General features: G+C 37.0%; 1 protein-coding gene across 9 annotated transcripts in view; it reads right to left on the reverse strand.

Moving 5' to 3' along the window:
* MAGI2 (membrane associated guanylate kinase, WW and PDZ domain containing 2) overlaps positions 1 to 20,343 on the reverse strand; it is a 1,294,930-nt gene that overhangs the window by 195,223 nt on the left and 1,079,364 nt on the right. The window lies entirely within an intron of this gene.

The following is a 20,343-nucleotide window of genomic DNA, read 5'->3' on the forward strand; positions in this document are numbered from 1 at the left end:
GGAAAGAGTAACAATTGGGAGGCCGCTGATCCCTTCTTCTAATGCCCCCTTAGATTCTGGGCATCTTTTTATTTCTGCGAAAACCCTGGAAACATGACTTTCTCTCCAGGTGCCTGGCTGTCTCTGAAGTTTACTTGCTCACTGTTTCCTTCTGCACCTTCCCCCGGCAGTTTTTTAGTGTATCATTAACTGATTTTCACAAACTCCTGCAGTTTAGAGCCATTTGTTGAAGTAAGCTTTCTTAGACACCTTAGGGGAAGTCTTATGAATTTGGTGTAAATCTCTTCTATTAAATTAGGGGATTCTGTCACTAGGGCAGGATCAAACATTCCATGGACAAAATTGTATGTATGAATATGTAAACTTTAATTGGAAAATGAATTACCTGGGAGATATTATTAAAATGCAAATTGTGATTCAGTAGATCTGAGGTAGGATGCAAAATCACCTGGTCTCACAGGTAATGAGGATGGCAGTCCTCAACCAAACTGGAGGCACAAGGTGCTGCTATGAGGTTACCTGAGAAGGCAGCAGGCTTTGTCAGAGGCAGAAAGAAAAGAAACCAGGGCAAAAAGCATACAGAAGATCCCTGTTCTGTTATGGGAGTTAGAATATTCTTCAATGAAGACACTATTTCTTGGAATTTTGGATGCTACTTTTTTGGACGTGTGTGCCTGTCTCTCAAAACAGGATGTTTTGGCATACCTGGCCCCTGGGCACTAAAGGCCAGTTAAAAACCCAGTTGTTGCAACAACTGATGAAGAAAAGCAGTCTTAATAACAAACAGAAATTCAAATAATACATTCTTGAAGTTAAAATTACAACTAAGAACAGACAAGCGCTGTAACACTTTTATGTTATACTTAAACGTTTACTGGACAAATATGGTGACTTCTTCCACTGATACTGGCATTCTGTTCAAATAGCCTTCCTCAAGTTTACTAACTTCTGACAACGAAGTCCTCCCTCCTTCCACTCCCCTGAAGGTATAGCAAGGTCTCCTTTCCCTGATCCTTTGCTGAACACACAGCAATTTTTCAAGTTCCTCAGGCTGAGGAAAGCCTGTAATTTGGCTTATATTGAAACCAGAGTGTGGTCAGTCCAGCCACTGACTAATAAGCACTTGCCTCCCTTGAGCCTGCAATGCAGTTCTTATAAATACAATTTTAAAAAGAATTTTATTTCACACTCTATTCCTGAGATCTTTTTCATAATATGACCTGAAGATGACCCTGTAAAGTTACAAATATCCATTGGAGTGGGGGAGGATTAGAGAGACCAGTCAAGGACCATTGTTGGAAGGTGATCCACAACAGAAAATCCACATAGGAGAAAAAAAAGGGAGAAAGAAATCATATATTTTTAAGGTAGGATATAGCTTCAAACAAAATTGGCAAGCAAACACATGAATTCAATAGGCTTTTTTGACAAGAGCAAATAGCTAAACACTACTTGTTTTGCTAAATGCTGAAAGGTATAGATGTAGAAGTAATGTAATCTTGATTGTATCTTCTGTTAAAAGGGTGACCCTTAGTTTATGGACAATTAGAAGTTGAAAGTAAAGTGTGATTGTGTTGCTAGATTTGTAACTAATTTTTAGACTGTATTATAATTAGACTAATAGTATAGTTTTAATACATAAGAATAGTATACTAAATTTATTCATTGTTCACAATGTATGTGAGCATTGCTGTTTAGAGCAATAAATTGTCCTCTCAACAATACAAGAAAATTGTTGTGTGGACTCTTAATCAGAAATCCACTGATGACTTAGTGGGCTAGCAGTCCATTTAAAGTTTATTAAAGGGTCAGGGATCTTTCACTCTGAAAGGTCCAATGTGTCATCTTGGGATTTCCTTGATAAATTCTGAATGGGGAAAGTGGCAACTCCAATGCTATGACTTACCAGAAAATCTTGACATGAAGAAATGACAAGACTATTTGTTGGACTTCGTAGAAAAATGAGGGATGCTGGAAGAGTCTTACTAGAATAAGTAACATCTTAATTGAATTCTCAAGGGCAAATGAGAGTTTACCAAAAAATATGGAAGAGAAGAGATTATTCATATAGGAAAAAATAATTTGCTATGACAATGAAGAATAAAACAAGTGTTGTGTTTTGCTAGGAAAACGTAAGTTCCATGAAGGCAGAGACGTTTAATCTGTTTTGTTCACTGCTGTATTACAGAAATTCAAATTTTATTTGAAACATGGTAGATGCTCAGTGAATATTTGTGGAATGAAGGATGTGACATGAGTCTAAACAGGTTGGTATAAACCAGTTAACGAAGGATTTGGATGTAAAAGAGTTTGTCTTGGTTCTCTAGAGGCCATGAAGAAGCACAAAAGGGTATTAAGAGAGGAAATAAAACCGTAATGGTCAACACCATCATGTAGGTGGCCATGGTAGTGGTGGTAAGGCTATAGAATCACAAAATAAGTTTACAAGTAACAAAATCTGGGCAATCTCAATTTTTCAGAAATGGACAAAAAAAGAGTTCATTAAAAAAATCTGAGAAGAAACAGAGAACTGGAAGGCTGCTAGATGAGATTGGTGTTCTGGAAGCCAAGAGAGGAGAGTCTAGAAGAAATGAGAAATGTTATTTTACAAATAGGAAGCCATTGTTAACATCAGAGAGAACATTTTCAGTAGTGTGATATGGACAGAGACTAGATAGCAGTAGGTTGAAAGGTGCAAGGTAGAAAGAGCAGATGTTAAGTAAATCCCATTCCTCCAAGAATAATGGTCTTAATGGTCTTAAATGATTTATGGAATAAAGTGGGATATATGTAGGTACCATACATGGATAATATTTCAAAAAAGTTGTCTGAGAACAAAAGAAAAGAGAAAGAGCCATGGCTGGAGGTTAATGCAGAATCAAGAAAAGATTCTTAAAATATGAGATAAATTCCAGCAGGTTTATAGGCTAAGGAAAAGGTGCCCAAAGAAAAAGAAGTTATAATAATGCCCATGATAAAGATAATACTGATGAAACTTCTAGTCAAGATGGCAGAGTAGATAAACACTGTGCTTGCTTCCTATCATGAATATATCAAAAGAACAGCTAAACTACAAAACCACTGCCATTGAGAATTGACAGAGATGTAGCTGAACAGAGTTCCTATAACTAAGGATGTACAGAAGCAGCCACGTCCAGGCTGGAAGGAGGGACAGAGATGTGGATAGGGCTGGGTCCACACACACATGTGGTGGTTAAAAATTGGGATGTGTATCTTGGCTGTGGAGGTCACCCCCTGAGGAGTGAGGGGTCCCAGCCCCATACCAGGGCTCCAGTGCTGGGAAGAGAAGTACCCCCAACTTCTGGCTGTGAAACCAGCAGAGATTATGGCTTAGTGAGACAGAGGACAGCTGGAGTCCTAGGTGTTCTTCTTAAAGAACCTGAGCACAGATGTACTCATTGATGACTCACTTGCTCTGACTTCCAGTGCTGGGGCAGCAGCTCGAAAAGCAACAAGGGCATATGGAGAGGAACTGAATTGTCTCGCCTCAGGGTGAGCGCTGCGGGCCAGCTCTCTCCCACACAAAAGTGCTGTCAGAAGCCATCATTCCTTTGTTGAGCCCTCCCCCAATCCAGCATGCAGACACAGGTGGCCACCATGTCTGAGTCTCCATTGACCCAGCTAACACCGTTCACCCTGTCTTGGTGATTCTCTGAGACCCCACCCACCCAACTTGTGGGCTCACTCAAGCCACTTCCAGTGGCTTTTCCATACAAATGCCAGTGTTGGCTCATTCTATGGACTTTCCTAAAATCTCTCAAAAATTCACAAACCTAAAACAAGAAGCAGCTTGCCTTAGCATATCCTATACCTCTTGCTAAGCAGTCCCAAGCCTGGCACTGTGACAGCAAGCCAAGGTCCCAGCTTATCCTCTGCCAGGTACCTCCAAGCTTAGCGTGGATAGTGGCCATCTGAGGATCACTTTCCGGCTCATGTCAGGTGGCCTTGGGCAGAACATAGGCTGCAGTTGAACTTGGCCTGTGGTGGGGACCCTCCCAGGAGGCCCTGGGGCTAGCATGCCTGGTGGCTAGCTTGGGACCATGCTGGAGCACACAAGGTCCCTCCACAGATTACACAACCAAAGGGAAGACTGGGCAATGAACACAGCCCTACTAAACAAATCCTGCTCTATACAATGGTCAGCCCTTGTACAACAGCTCCTCCACTGTAGTCATGGCCAGTCCTCACAACAAATCATCCTGAGGGTCAATCCTTCCCATTGACATGCAAACAGCAACCGAGTTTCGACTATAATAGGAGGGCACATACAATCCACACAGGGCACACACCTGCAGCACCCAGCTCAGATGACCAGGGAGACTGCATCACTGAGCCCCACAGGACACCTACTACATAAGATCACACTACTAAGACCAGTGACATAGCAATTCTGCTTAATACAAAGAAACACAGGGAGGCAGCCAAAGTGGGGAGACAAAGAAACATGTCCCAAAGGAAAGAACAGAACAAAGCTCCAGAAAAAGAACTAAACAAAATGAAGACAAGCAACCTACCAGATACAGAGTTCAAAACACTGGTTATAAGGATGCTCAATGATTTCAGTGAGAACTTCAACAAAGAGATAGGAAACATAAAAATGGAGCTAGAAAACAAAAAAGAATCCGTCAGAAATGAAGAATACAGTAACTGAAATAAAGAACACATTAGAGGAAATCAACGGTAGATTGGTGAAGCAGATGATTGACTCACTGATTTGGAAGACAAGGTTGTGGGAAAACACCCAATCAGAATACCCAGAAAGAACAAAGAATCTAAAAAAATGAAGACAGTTTAAGGGGCCTCTGGGACAACATCAAGTGTACCAACATTCACATCATAGGGTTACCAGAAGGAGAAGAGAGACAACAAGGAATTGAAAACCTATATAAAGAAATAATGACAGAAAACTTCCCTAACCTGGCAAAGGAAATAGACATACAAGTCCAGGAAACACAGTGAATCCCAAACAAGGTGAATCCAAAGAGACTCACACCAAGACACATCACAATGAAAATGCCATAATTAAAAAGTTTAAAGACAAAGAGAGAATCCTAAAAGTAGTAAAAAAAAGACAACTAGTTTCTTACAAGGGGACTCCCATAAGACTGTTAGCTGACTTCTCAACAGGAAGTTTGCAGGCCAGCAGGGACTGGCTTGAAATATTCAATGTGATGAAAAGTAAGGACCAACATCCAAGATTACTCTCTCCAGCAAAACTATCATTTAGAATCGAAGGACAGATAAAGAGCTTCACAGACAAGAAAAGCCTAAAGGAGATCATCACCACTAAACCAGTATTACAATAACTGTTAAAGTGACCACTTTAAGAAGAAGATAAAAAGATTTTTTAAAAATGTGAATAATAAAATGGCAATAACTACATATCTATCAGCAATTATTTTAAATGTAAGTGGATTAAATGCTGCAATCAAAAGACATAGGGTGGCTGAATGGATAAGAAAACAAGACCCTTACATATACTGCCTACAAGAGACTCATTTCAGATTGAAAAACACATACTGACAGAAAGTAAAAAAGAGAAAAAAAGATATTTTATGAAAATAGAAACAAACAAAATATCTGGGGTAGCAATACTTATATTAGATAAAATAGACTTTAAAACAAAGGCTATAACAAGAGATAAAGAACGACCCAGTAATTCCACTTCTGGATATTTATCCAAAGAAAACAAAACACTGCTTTGAAGGGACATGTGCATTCCTATGTTCATTGCAACATTATTTACAGTAGCCAAGATATGGAGACAATCGGGGCGTCCATCAACGGATGAGTGGCAAAAAAATAAGAAGTGGTACATATATACAATGGAATATTACTCAGCCATAAAAATGAATGAAATCTTGCCATGTGCAACAACATGGTTGGACTTACAGGGGGTATTATGCCAAGTGAAATGAGTCAGACAAAGACAAATACGATTTGATTTCACTTATATGTGGAATCTCAAGAACAAAAGAAATGAACAAACAAAACAAAATCATAGATACAGAAAATATTTTGAATGTTGCCAGACGGGAGAGGAGTTAGGGGGATATGTAAAAAAGGTGAAGGCATTAAGAAGTACAAATTGGTAATTACAAAATATTCATGGGGATGTCAAGTACAGCACAGGGAATATAGTCAATAATATTGCAACAACTATGCATAGTGCCAGGTGAGCACTAGATCAATCAGGGTGATCACTTTGTAAGTTATATAAATATCTAAACACTATGTTGTACACCTGAAACTAATATAACCTTCTATATCAACTTAATAACTGAAAAAGAATTATTAAAATAAAAAAAAGAGAGAGAGAATACCGATGGAGCAGTTCCCTGAGTGGACAGGAGTGGCTTCCTTCCAGAGCAAGGTGAAGTTGATATCTTTGAGTACAATACCTACAAGTTTTCCTTTGAATTCAGAGGGAAAGAAGAAAAGATGGGTCCAGATAAAAGCTTGTTTCTGAAGCACGGGGGAGAAAAACTTATCCATAAGCACTTGGGATAATGGATATTGAATTAGCTTCAGCTAAATGTGAAGCTAATGAATGTATTTTAATGATCATTATTATGTATTTAATGCATTTTACTTTTATTTTTGATTTTCTTTATATAGGAATGGGGATTTATAAGGCAAGTGATAAGGTATTCTATGTGGAATTTAGCAGGCTCCCAAACTCACTTTAGATTGCTGGCATATGTGGTTTGGGTAGTTTTTTAACATATGAAAAAAAACCATAGGTGAAATGTAGTATCCATCCCAAATTTATCACAATATAACTGAAATGGATTTATCTATGCTGCCCTCACTAAGTTTTATTCCAAATTTTAAGTGGAAGTGTCACTTTGATGGAACTTTTTGCAATCTACCAGTAGAAGATGCTTTGTAACATAAAACTGTTTTTGAACTAAATGCATTATAATGCTCATTAAAACTCACTCTCCTGGAAATGTAAAATTGATTTATCTAATGTACTACAAAATTCCCCATAAAGGTACCACACATAGTGAAATAATGTTAATTAGGAGAAGCAAAACAATATTTTCTTGAATTTTTAGGGCAATTAGCATAACACATTAATATGGTATAATAACTGTGATTATTTTCATTGCACTTTTTATAGAATTTATATTCATTAAAAATCTATGGTTTCGTATTCTGTAATATGAAAAAATGAGCATGACTTTATAATGTTTTATAGCAAGATAATGCTGTAAGTGATTTTACCCATTTATTCAACAAGTAAGGGCCTGCCTGTAGGTGCTGGGATTCAAGTCTTCATGGCCAGATTTTCCGAGTTTACCATCTGGATTCTCTTGCATGTAACTTTAATTACACTCAGTCTACTTAACTTTCTGCTCTCACGCATAAGCAACTAACACTCTGGAAGCAGAGCACATTTTTGACATGACCAGCCTAATTTCCTAAATATAATTTTTTACACTGGAGTGGCAGATAGTGAGACATGTGACTGCTTTTTTGTTTGTTTGTTTTGTTTTGGCTACTTAAGTTTTAAAATTTCTAGAACCAGGGGAATTTGAAAATTACTTAGTAAATTTATTGTACACTGCTCATTTTTAGACTTGAGTTCATAACTTTTAAAAAAAGTCTTAATGAAAACACACAAGATTCTCTCCCACCACAGAAAAATAATTTGCATGAATTGATTGAACCTATTTTATGTAATATAAATTTGGATCATCTTCCTGTAGCTTCTGAATTGTTGGCTAGAACCATCATTGCCTCTTTCCTTCTTCCCTCTGACATTTCTTGAAATCCCAAATTCTGCTACTGCCAAGTTCTGTTTATGGTTAGTAAACTTTTGGGTTCTTAGTTCAAGGAAATTAGCATTGTGGATTAGAAGCTGCAGGAAATATGTATATAGTAATACATGAAAAACAAACTACTCTTTATAACTCCTTTCTTCTGGGTTCCCCAACTAATGAATGTACAACAATAACTTAATAAACTCATAATTCAGAAACACTAAGAAATGTAAAGTTTTTGAGATGATATGGATATTACAGATTATTTTCAATTTACAGATGGGCAGCTGGTGGCCAGAGAACTTAAGTGGCACGCTCAAAGTAGCCATGTGAATTAGTAGCAGATATACTAGACCCCTGGTATGCAGATTCTAGTTCAATGAGTTTTCCATCTAAGACTGCGTGTTTTTTTTAAGTGAAACATTGTTGTATGGCAGGTTTTAAGCCATATAATGAGTGCAGTTGGTAGATTAACTGACAGGACTAATCTGTTATTGCTCATTACATTTAAAGTAAGCTCCATAAAGTAAGCTCCATAAGAAGCGTTCACTGGATGTCCCCATATTTAGAACAGAGCCTGGTACATTTGTGGAATGAACAAATAGGAAGAAGAAAGACAACTTAGGCAAATATTTGGTACATGACCAAACAGAAAGGAAAGATTCTAAGGTTGCTTTAAAAGCCCAGACAGAAGAATATCAGTAGAAACATAATTTTGCCCATTTTTGTACACTTAGCTGTATTATTTGACTCACACATGCGTCTTCCTGAATTTCTTTTTTTTTTGGGTGTGTGTGTGTGTATGTGTGTGTGACTCTCCTTCCTTTCCTAATGTAAGAATTAAATAACGGAATAAAATAATTTAACAAGTATGCATGCTAAGGTAAAAAAGTGATAAACAAAATACAATCCTTGTTTTTGAGGGAAATCAGCCAGTATTTGAAAAACCAGTAGTTTCTCTGAATAGGCATTTCTGCATATCTTCACTAGAGCAATTATTGGTATTTATACTGGTGACTGTGGCAATGTAAACCTTAACATGTCTATTTTTTTTTGCACTTAAGGTGTCCTCAAATTAGTAAGTGGGGCAAATAAAAAGTTAATTAAAAAATCAATAATTAAGTTATATCTTGTCACATGTATACTGTGTTTACCATCTATAAAACACTTAGTTCTACACATTTTCCCATTTATATTTAGAAATGGCCAACAGATATATTTTGAAATAAAATAATTGATATATTAAACTGATTTTTTAACTGATGTGTGTGGGATGGGGTGAGGTACTCTTTGTAAAGATAACCTGCAGTTTCACATTTTTTATTTTTATGGTACTTGAACTTTATGATAGAGACTTGAAAAAGTCACTGTCTCCAAGAATCTCCTTGATAAAATGGATGCCACTTAACCTACTACGGAACGTTTCACTAACTTCGCCATTAGCACAGATAGGAATATCCATTCTTCTGGTTAAAAAGTTGATCTCATATGAGCTGAATGGCAGGATATAAAGATAATTTAGAGTACTTACGGAAGGACGAGTGTACTTTCTCTCTTCAGGAAAAAATGAAAAAATATATATATATCATAGTATATGCAAATAAATGCACTCTACAGATTAATATATAAAAGTTTTGTTTCGAAGTAACCAAAACACTGATGTTGACTTCTCCCCAATTAGTAAATCAAATAAAAAAAAAAATTGAGTGCTATTTTCAACTGACTTGAATGATCACATTAACTCAAAATATGTTATCCTGTTGCCAAATCCAATGTTAAATTCTCAGTCCTCTCTGACTCAGCACTCGACACAATTATTCACACCTTCCATCTTGAAACATTTTCCCATGTAAGGCTACCAGTATCCCTCTCTCTTTCTTCTCCTCCTTCAAGTCATGCTTCCCTAGCCTTTTGCTGGTCACTCTTTCTGACCACTAAAATGGGAGGGTCCCAGTACTCAGTCCTGAGAACGTTTCTCTTCTTTATTTACACTCACTTCCTAGTTGTTCTCTTTCAATCTCCAGCTTCAAATACTATCCACACACCAGCCATCTCCATTTGGAGAGCTAAAAAGTATCTCAAGCTTCACATGTCCCAAACTGGACTCTTGATTCTAACCTCAAGCCCCCTTTGTCCATTTCCTTCCATCATATTCATCATATCAGTACATGGCAACTCTGTTCTTCTAGTTGCTTACCTCAAAAACTTTGCAGTCTTGGATTCCTCTTTTTCTCTTACACCCCACACATCCCATCCATCAGCAAATCCTTCAGCTCTTGAAGTACATTCAGAATCCATTTCCACTGCCTCCACTTCTACCATCCTTCTCCAATCTCTCTTCATCTCTCACTTGGATTGCTGTGAAAGCCCACTCACTTGTCTGCGTATTTTCAGCCTTGCCTGCTAACAGTTTGTTCTCCACACAGCAGACACAGGGAGACATTTAAAATGTTATATCATATCATTCCTCTGTTCAAAAACTCCGAAGACTTCCCATCTTACTCAAAAGTAAAATCTCAAGTCCCTCTGTGGCCTATGGTTACATAAGACTCTACATTACTGCCTCTCTGCAGCTCCAACAATCTCTCTGACCTCTACGATTTCCTCTCTTTCCCATTCAGTCTCAGCCACGAGAGTCTTAGCTCTTGCTGTTATTTGTCTACAGCAAGCACAGTCCTGCCTTGGGGCCTTCCTTTAGCCTGAAATGCTCTCCTCTGAATATCCACACAGTGTGCTCCCTTTCTTTCCTTAGATCTCTGCACAGATGACTGACTACTCTTTTTATAAGAGAACTATCTTCCATGCCCATCACTCTTCTTTCTTTTACCCTGTTTCTCAGTTTCCTTCCTTCTCATCTGCAAGATGCATTTCTTTGTTCATTATCTAATTTCCCTCTAGGAGATAAGCTTTCTAGGCAGGACTTTGTTGACTACTGTATTACTTCCAGCACCTAGACCAGAGCTGAGCACAGTAAATTCACAATAAATCTAAGTGAATGCAAATGGATGAATAAATCCTATATGTCCAAGCAGAAGCCATGAAAGCTTTCTTTCAATAATATTTGGGAAAATGGATATAATGTAAAACTCACTGATATTGCCGTCAGAAGTCACAGATTTGAATTATGTTTCTGCTACTTCTAAGTGGTGCGACAACTCTATGAGTATTTCCAGTATCCTGTCTCTCTCACTTTAAGGGTCATCATTCATCAATTTCCCCATTTGGCATACGTCTTGTGAGATAGATGGATTTTCCATGCTTAGGATGGGGTACTTTGTCATTGATATTGATTCACATTTCTTATTTCTTATATCTGGGGAACCATAAATTGCCCATCACTGTGCCAAGACACACATTCATTGAACTTGGGCCAATTACTTAACTCTTAGTCCTAGTTTCTTTATCCAAGAAAGTTGAGTTGAGAAGTGAAATGTGAGGAGACCCTGTGAATTTTAAAATGCATACCAATAGCTTGAGTGTGCCTCAAAATTCTAAAATAAATCAAATCATCATATTATAAAAAAGATTTCATCTCATGCTTTGACATAATCAGTAGTCATATAAGACATATCAAAGGTGGAGTATCTACTACATGAGTGACCTCCAAACCATTCCCTTATTTCTGGGCACACAGGAATATTACATTTCCCAGCCTCTTGTGGTTAATAGAACCTAGAACTGAGTTCTGGCTAGTGGAATGTGAAAGGAAGCAACACACACCTCTCTCAGGGCTGACCCCTAAGCCTCTTGCTTGATCCTCTACTCTTTTGTTCACATTTATCTTCCAGCTAGCTAGAGTGCACCCAGTGGGGACTCCAAGGCCCTAGGTTATGGCGATCCATCCAAGAGGAGCCTGGTTCCCTGAGCTACTGTGTGGAATACAGTTGCTCAGGAAATCTGCTATCCAGGAACACCTTCACCAGGAACCAGAAGAATGGGAAATAGAGTTTTATTTTTCTAAGTCTCTGAGACTTCAGGCCATATTTGTTAATATAGTAGCCATTACTCCATGGTTATTCACAACTCATAGTGTGAATTTGTTATTTGGTTTGCTGTGTCATATATGTTCTTTTCTGCTGACATCTGGTAGAACACTGAATTACATAATACTGATTGTGGAATATCCACTTTGACTTTCACTGAATCTCTCTGGATAGCACTCTTTTCAAATAACCAGTGCTATTCTGTCTCTCAAAAATATTCCTGTATCAGATCTTGGAGAATAGTGACTCTCTTTGTTTAGGTAAAATCTCTTTTGATGATTTCTTAAGGCTTTTGTTGCTGTGGTGGTAATAATAGTTTTTAAATTCAAAGTTTTTCTTTAAAAGTATCTTTTACAACTTTAACTAACTGGCTGATTAAATAGTTCTCCAAACAAGTAGTGACATGAAATAAATACTAAAATGTTTGGGGTAAAAGGGAATGATGTATGTAACTTAGTCTTAAATGGTTCAGAAACACACACACACACACACACACACACACAATTAAACAAATGGGGCAAAATGTTAACAGCAATATGGGTAAATGGTATATGGTGTTCTGTGTACCACATTCATAATTTTAATCCAAACTTGAAACTGTTTCTAAACAATGTTTTTAGAAAAAATATTAGCACTATTAATAATAATACCAATACTTACATATTTGCTTTTAATATTTTCTCTGTGCAGTTTAAAACTTGGGATAAATGTTTTTGTCTCATAATATGCTTTTTGAAAATTTAAAGGAGGAGTTTTCTACATAGATACAATTCTCTGTGTCCATAATTTTTATGCTTTTGCCTTCAAACACAGCTCTGATATAGTTTATGCTGCCTCTCACATACTTTGAATTGTTTGAATGTAAAAGAAAGAGAAGATGTGCATTACTGATATTAGTTAATTATTATATTGTCAGCATAAGAAGGGAATATTTTGATCTAATAAAAAAATTTAAGATCATGTTTTCTAGAAATATGAAGGAAAATTTCCAAATACTAACCAACCATAATTTATGGGAGGTTCACAAATTAATTAGAAGACTTTGGTGCATTTTAATATAAATAAGAGTAGAATACATGAACAGGATTAATTACAGTAATCACTTTGAAGTGTTTTATTCCAGACATCAGAAATAGCCTCTGTGGGCAGAAAGTATAACGATGCCCTATTTCATACTAGGTTGAGCATCAGCCAAAAAATTAGTTATAAATAAACTAGTATGTTCCCTAAGCCATTAAAATAGAAAAACTATTAGCCAACCTAATAAAAAAAATCACCAATGAGAAGTGAGAATAATAGAAATACTCTTTGGTAAAGTGAAAGAAAAAAATTAGAGAATACTTGATATAATTCTATTTAAATACACTTGAAATTGTGATTAAGAGAGAAAATTTCTTAGGATAATATAAATTATAGAAACTGAGATCAGGTAAGACAGAAACTCTAAGATGATTAATTACTATGGAAGAAATTGAGAAGGTTGTAAAAAGGTATCTCTTTCCCAGCAACCCAAACCAAAAACCCAACCCAACCATCAGAACTAGATAATTTCAAAGTGTATTATGTTATACCTTCAAGGAACAGATAATTTCAGTGTTACTTAATTTATTTTAGAGAAGAGAGAGAAGAAAACCAAATGATTGCTTTTATGAAACTTGCTATAACTTCAGTAGTAAAATCTGATAGTAAAAAAAAAACCCCTGAGAGGCGAAATTATCCAAGATGGTGGGGTAGATAAATGCTGTGCTTGTCTCATACCATGAACACATGAAAATTACACCTGAATTATAGAAAAGTCATCTGGAGAATGATCTAAAGTCTACCTGAACACAAGTTTTATAGCTAAGGACATAAAGAAGAAGCCACATTGAGATTAGTAGGAGGGACGGAGATGTGAAAGGGGTTGGCCCCAAACCTCCATGTGGAGGATGAAAATTGGGAGTGATATCTAAACTACAGAGGTTCCCCACAGAGAAGCAAGGGGCCCCAGCCCCATACCAGACTCCCCAGCCCGGAATACTGGTGCCGGGAAGAGGAGCCCCCCACAACATCTGGCTGTGAAAAACAGTGGGTATTCCCATCATCAGGGTGGGACAGAAGGCTATAGGAAACTGAGAAATCCTTTTATAGGCCTGCAGAGACTCCCTTGAAGGAATTACCCTGGGCTCCAGTGGCGGGACAGTAACTTGTGGGGTATGTCAGGGGACACACTGAGGTGTGTGGCTGCAGGATGAGGGCTGGAAGATAGTTGCCATTTTCCCTGTGTGGGGGTCTTCTTCCTGTACAGCTGGCAGGTGGGCTCCATCTTTCCTCTGTTGAGCCCTCTTCCACCCCCTGGGCCAAATCTGAACCTGAATTGGTCTGGTGAGCTCTGCTTGCTCCACCCTGGTGACTCAATGAGACCCTGCCACACCCAACTTCATACTGCATGAGGCTTTATCAGCAGCTGAACCTTACAGGAGCCACAACCAGTAGCAGGCCTCGATGTCCTGCCTTTTTTCTGCACTACCCCAGACCCAGTACTGGTGGTAGCCATCCTTGGTTCATAGTGTAGGCTCTCACATGTGCCTCTAGGTCCAGCACAGGCAGTGACCAAGTGTGGATCACTTTGTAGCTCCTACCAGGGAATCCCCGCTGGTCACAGGCAGTGGCTGACCTGGGCCTGCACCAGAGCTCCTCCCAAGAGCTCCCAGAACCAACATACTTGGAGGTTGGCTTTAGACCAATTAGCTCCACAGATGGTACACCTAAAAGGTGGTCTCAACAGGAACCAGAGCCTAATGGGGTGAATCCAGCTCTGTGTGGTAAGCCCCCTGCACAGTAGCCCGTAAGCTGTGGATGTGGCCAACCCCACAGCCAGTCAGCCTGAGGGTCAATCCCACCCACTCATACGTTATTAGCAATCAAGCCTCAACTATAACAGGAGGGCACACACACAACCCACACAAGGGACACTCCTGGAGCACCCTGAGCAGGTAACCAGGGAGACTGTGCCACTGGGTCACACAGGGCACTTACTACATAAGGCTACCTGGCAAGACTGGGAGGTGTATAAGATCTACCTAATACATAGAAACAAGCACAAAGAGACAGCCAAAATGAGGAAACAAAGAAATATGTCCCAAATGAAAGACTAGGAGAAAACTCCAGAAAAAGAACTGAACAAAATGGAGGCAAGCAACTTACCAGATACAGAGTTCAAAACAATGGTTATAAGGATGTTCAAGGCACTTAAGAACTTCAACAAAGAGATAGGAAACCTAAAAAAAGGACGTGGAAACCATTAAAAAAAAAAAGTCAGAAGTGAAGAATACAATAACTGAAATGAAGAATGCACTAGAAGGAATCACCAGTAGACTAGATGAAAGAGAGGATTGAATCAGCATTTGGAAGACAATGTAGCAGAAAATACCTAATGGGAACAACAAAAGATAAAAAGAATTAAAGAAAATGAGGACAGTTTAAGGGGTCTCTGGCACAACATCAAGCATAACAACATTTGCCTCATAGGAGTACCAGAAGAAGAGAGAAAGCAAGGGATTGAGAACCTATTTGAAGAAATGATGACTGAAAACTTCCTAACCTGGTGAAGGAAATAGACATACAAGTCCAGGGAGCATAGAGAGTCCCAAACAAGATGAACCCAAACAGGCCCACACATTATAATTAAAATGGCAAAGGTTAAAGATAAAAAGAATCCTAAAAGCAGCAAAAGAAGGGCAACTGATAACTTATAAACGACTTTCATAAGACTGTCAGCTGACTTCTTAACAGAAACTTTGCAGGCTAGAAGGGACTGGAACGAAATATTTAATATTATGAAAAGCAAGGACCTACAGCCAATATTATTCTACCCAGCAAGTTTATCATTTAAAATCAAAGGACAGATAAAGAGCTTCCCAGACAAGAAAAAGCTGGAGTTCACCATCACCAAACCAGAATTACAAACAATGTGAGAGGGACTTCTTTAAGATGAAAAAAAAATTCAAAAATATGAATAATAAAATGGCAATAACTACATACGAGATCTGACAGTTAAATTTGCAAACTCATCCTAGAAAAAGTGCTACATACCTCATTGCTGAATATCACTACAGTCATCTCAGAAGTACTCCTCTTGGGAAGCTATGCACCGATGCCAGCGCCTAGTCCACCCTTCAAAGCAATTTTGGAATTCTTTTTCTGGAATGGCCATTAGAGCTGTCATCATATTACCCTTGATGTCATGAATGTTATCAAAATGTCTTCCTTTCAATATTTTCTTTATTTTTGGGTTATTAGGGGCCAGGTCAGGTGAGTAGGGAGGGTATTCCAACAGTTATTCGTTTACTGGCTAAAAACTCCCTTTGCTTTTGTTCATTGGTGAGCTCCTTTAGGACTATTTTTGCACACACCTTTCTCATTCCAAGATTTTCAGTTAAGATTTTCCTGTTTCTCTGTTGGTGTTTACTTGGTCTGCTATGCTTCGCACAGTCAGCTGACAATTTTGATGCACAATTCGATGAATTTTTGCAATGTTTTCATCAGTTCTACTCATTACTGGCCACCCTGACTTTTCTTCATCAGTGATATGTTCTCTCCCCTCAGAAAAATGTTTAATCCATTTGTACACTGTCGTTTTCTTCCTGGCGTTATCCCCATAAACTAGGACTAACATGTCCCTGGTTTCACTTCCACTCTTGCCAAGTTTAATAAGAAATTTAATGTTTGTTCGTTGCTCTAATTCAAGCTTAGACATTCCTACGATGGAACAAAAACACGCAACAACAATAATGAACACCGCTCAGCAAGACACCAGCACACGTCAACATGAACACAGCTGTGAGACACTGATATATCAACGTTATGAAACTTTACTGAGCTGTTTGTACAGTGCTGCCAATGTAAGTGCACAGAGGCAAGTTTGCAAAGTTAATTGTCAGAGGTCTATCTATCAATAATTACTTTCAATGTAAATGGATTAAATGCTCCAATCAAAAACATAGCGTGGCTAAGAGACAAAGAAGGACCCAGGAATCCCACTTCTGAGTATTTATCTGAAGAAACCCAAAATGCTACTTCAAGGTACATGTGCATCAATATGTTCATTGCAGCATTGTTTACAATGGCCAAGATGTGGAGACAGCCTGGGGGTCTGTCAATGGAAGAATGGATAAAGAAGAGGTGGTACATATGCGTATATACAATGGAATATTGCTTGACCACGGAAGGGAATAGGTTCTTGCCATGTGCGGCAGCATGGATGGACCTCGAGGGTATCGTGCTGAGTGGAGTATGTCAGACAGAGAAAGACAGATGAAATGTGATTTCACTTGTATGTGAAATCTAAAGAATAAAATAAACAAAATAGAAACACATTCACAGATACAGAAAACATTCTGATGGTTCCCAGATGGGAGGAGGGGTTGATGAAAAACGGGAAGAGATTAAGTAGAAAAAATTGGTTGTTACAAAGTAGTCATAGGGATGCAGGGTATAACATAAAAAATATTGTCAATACTATAGTAGTAATGATGTATGATGTCAGGTGGGTACTATATTTATCGGGTTGATAGATGGGAGGGCGGTTGGGAGACCCCCCAACACCCCCGTGAAAGGTGAAAAAGGTGAAGGGATTAAGAAGTACAAATTGGTAGTTACAAAATAGTCATGGGGATGTAAAGTAAAGCATAGGGAGTATAGTCAGTAATATTGTGCTAATGTGGTACAGTGTCAGATGGTTGCTGGACTTATGGTGATCACTTCTTTAGTTATGTAAATGTTGAACAGTTATGATGTACACCTGAAACTGATATAATGTTGTATGTTAGCTATATTTTTAAATAAAAATCTTTTTTAAAAAACCTGAAAAAGAAAACTTGAGACCAATCTCATTTATTAATGTTGATGCAAAATTATATACAAAAATAAGATATAGGAGCACATTATAAGTGTAATATAGTTTATTCCAGGAATGAAAGGATAATTCAATACTCTAATAATAAGTCTCTTAATGCAATTCATCAAAGTGATAAGTCAAAGGAGAAAATAATGATCATCTCCATAGATACCTTTTTTGGCTTTTGATAAAATCCATTATCCATTTTTGACAAAGAATTTTAATGAAATAGAAATTGAGGGATATTTCCTTAACATAGTAAATATTCATGTCAAATAAAAAGCCAGTATTGTGTTTAACTGTGTAAAATGAGATGGTTTCCATTTAAGCCAGGAAGAAGATAGACATTTCCACAATCTCCACTATTAATCACCAATGTTCAAGAAAAAATAGTCAAATGTATTAGATAAGACAAATTGGAGTATGCAAATAGAAGGGAGAGACAAAGTGATTGTTATTTGTAGGTGGTATGATTGTATGCTCCCAAATCCCATGAATTGAATTGAAAAAAATATAAGAAACAATAAGGTAACTCAATACAGCAACTGGTTATAAAATTTGTATTCAAGAATAAACTCCAGTGGGATAGGAAATATGTAACAAATAAAGGACATATTTATGTTGGCATTTATTTTTTATTTGTCTCTCTCTAATGGAACATCAACTCCATGAAAAAGGATGTGCTGGCTTTCTTTATTGCCATAGTTCAAATGCCCAAATATGCCTATTATATTGTAGGCATTAAAGAAATATTTGGTGAAAAAAAGAATGAATTTATGCTATACACCACCTCTTTTATGCAGAGATAGATAGCTGTACAAAGATACCTCATTCTTTACAATAGAAAAAGAATAAAAGCAACCAAAATATCCATTAGTGGGTATCTGATTAAGCAAATTATTAAAAATAATGAGATATAGGTATATTCTGAGCTAATATATCAAGCCCTCCAAGATAAATTGTTAAGTTAAAAAAGGCAAGGCCCTAGGTCATACAACAGGTATCAACACGTTTAAGAGGATTGAAATTATGTAAAACATATTCTCCTATATAGAGAAATTATTAGAAACCAACAGAAAAGAATTGGGAAATCCCAAAAGTTTTACAAACAAACAACACATTTCTAAGTAACCTATGGGTCAGAGAAGAACTCACAAGGGAAATAAGAAAATATATTGAACTGAATGAAGAGGAAAATACAGTATATACAAATTTATGGAATTCAGCTAAAGAAGTGCTTACAGTGAAATTTATACCTTTAAATTCTTTCATTAGAAAGAGGGAACTAGAATCATTAATATATGCTTCCACTTCAAGAAGACAGAGAAACAAAGTAAATCAAACACAAAGTAAGCAGAAAAGGAGGTATCATAAAGATCAGTATGGAAAACATTGAAATAGAAAACCAAAAATCAATGAATCCAAAAGTTGGTTCTCAAAATAGAATTTTATATAATTTTGTTAAAAACTTTATGCTAACAAATTTCACAACTTAGATAAATTGTAAAAATTCCTAAAAATACATAAATTACCAAAACCAACTCAAGAAGAAATATAAAATTGGAATAGACCTAACTCAAAAAAAAAAAAAAAAAAAAAGAAGAAATGTCATCAGTGAATAAAAATTATTCTACAAATAAATGCCCATAGCAGATGGCTTCACTGGTGAATTCTATCAAACTTTTAAAGAAGAAATATCAATCCTACACAGACTCTTTTAGAAAGTAGATGGAGAGGGAATAGTCTCCAACATATTTTATGAAGCCAGTATTAATTACCCTGACACTAAACCAGAAACTACAGATAATCTCCCCCAAAGGGGTTCAAAATTTAGCAAAATATAAGGAAACAGAATCCAGCAACATACTAAAAAGATAAATTGGACTTCATTAAAATGTAAAACTTTGTTGCTTCAAAAGGCACCTCTAAGAAAATGAAAAGAGAAGCCACAGAACAGGAGAAAATATTTGCAAATCATATATCTTATAAAGAATTTGTGTTCAGAATGTATAAAAAAACTTTTGAAACTTAATAAGACAAACAGCCTAATAAATATACAAATGGGCAATATATCGAGTAGACATGTCACCAAAGAAGATATATGAATATTAATAAACACATGAAAAGATTAGAGAAAAATAAATTAAAGTCACAAAAAGTATCACTGTATACCTACTAGAATTGCTATAATCAAAAAGACTGATGATACAAGAGAGGGCGAAAATAGGCAGAAACTGGAAATCTCATACCTTGCTTGTGGGAATATACAATGATACAACCATTTTGGAAAACATTCTGGGAATTTCTTACTTTAAATACATACAGAGGGTGCTAAAAAAATGTATACACATTTTAAGAAAGGAAAAAACTGTATTAATATGTACCGATAATAAAAGATGAATACAAGTCACGTTTGACTCCTGCAATTACAAGAGGTGCTCAAAGTGGTTACCATCCGTGTCCAGACACTTCTCATTACAGCAAACTACGGCTTGAGCAACGTTGACCAAAGTGCTAACATCTCTTAAAATGTGTGTACATTTCTTTGGCACCCCAGTACTTGTCATATAACCCAGCAGTATCACTCTTAGGCATCTACCCAAGAAAAATGAAAACATATATGCACACAAACACTTTTATCCAAATGTTCATAACAACATTACTCATAAATACCCCAAACTGAAAACAACTC

This window comes from Rhinolophus sinicus, linkage group LG09 (genome assembly GCF_036562045.2).
Source record: "Rhinolophus sinicus isolate RSC01 linkage group LG09, ASM3656204v1, whole genome shotgun sequence".
NCBI lineage: Eukaryota > Metazoa > Chordata > Mammalia > Chiroptera > Rhinolophidae > Rhinolophus > Rhinolophus sinicus.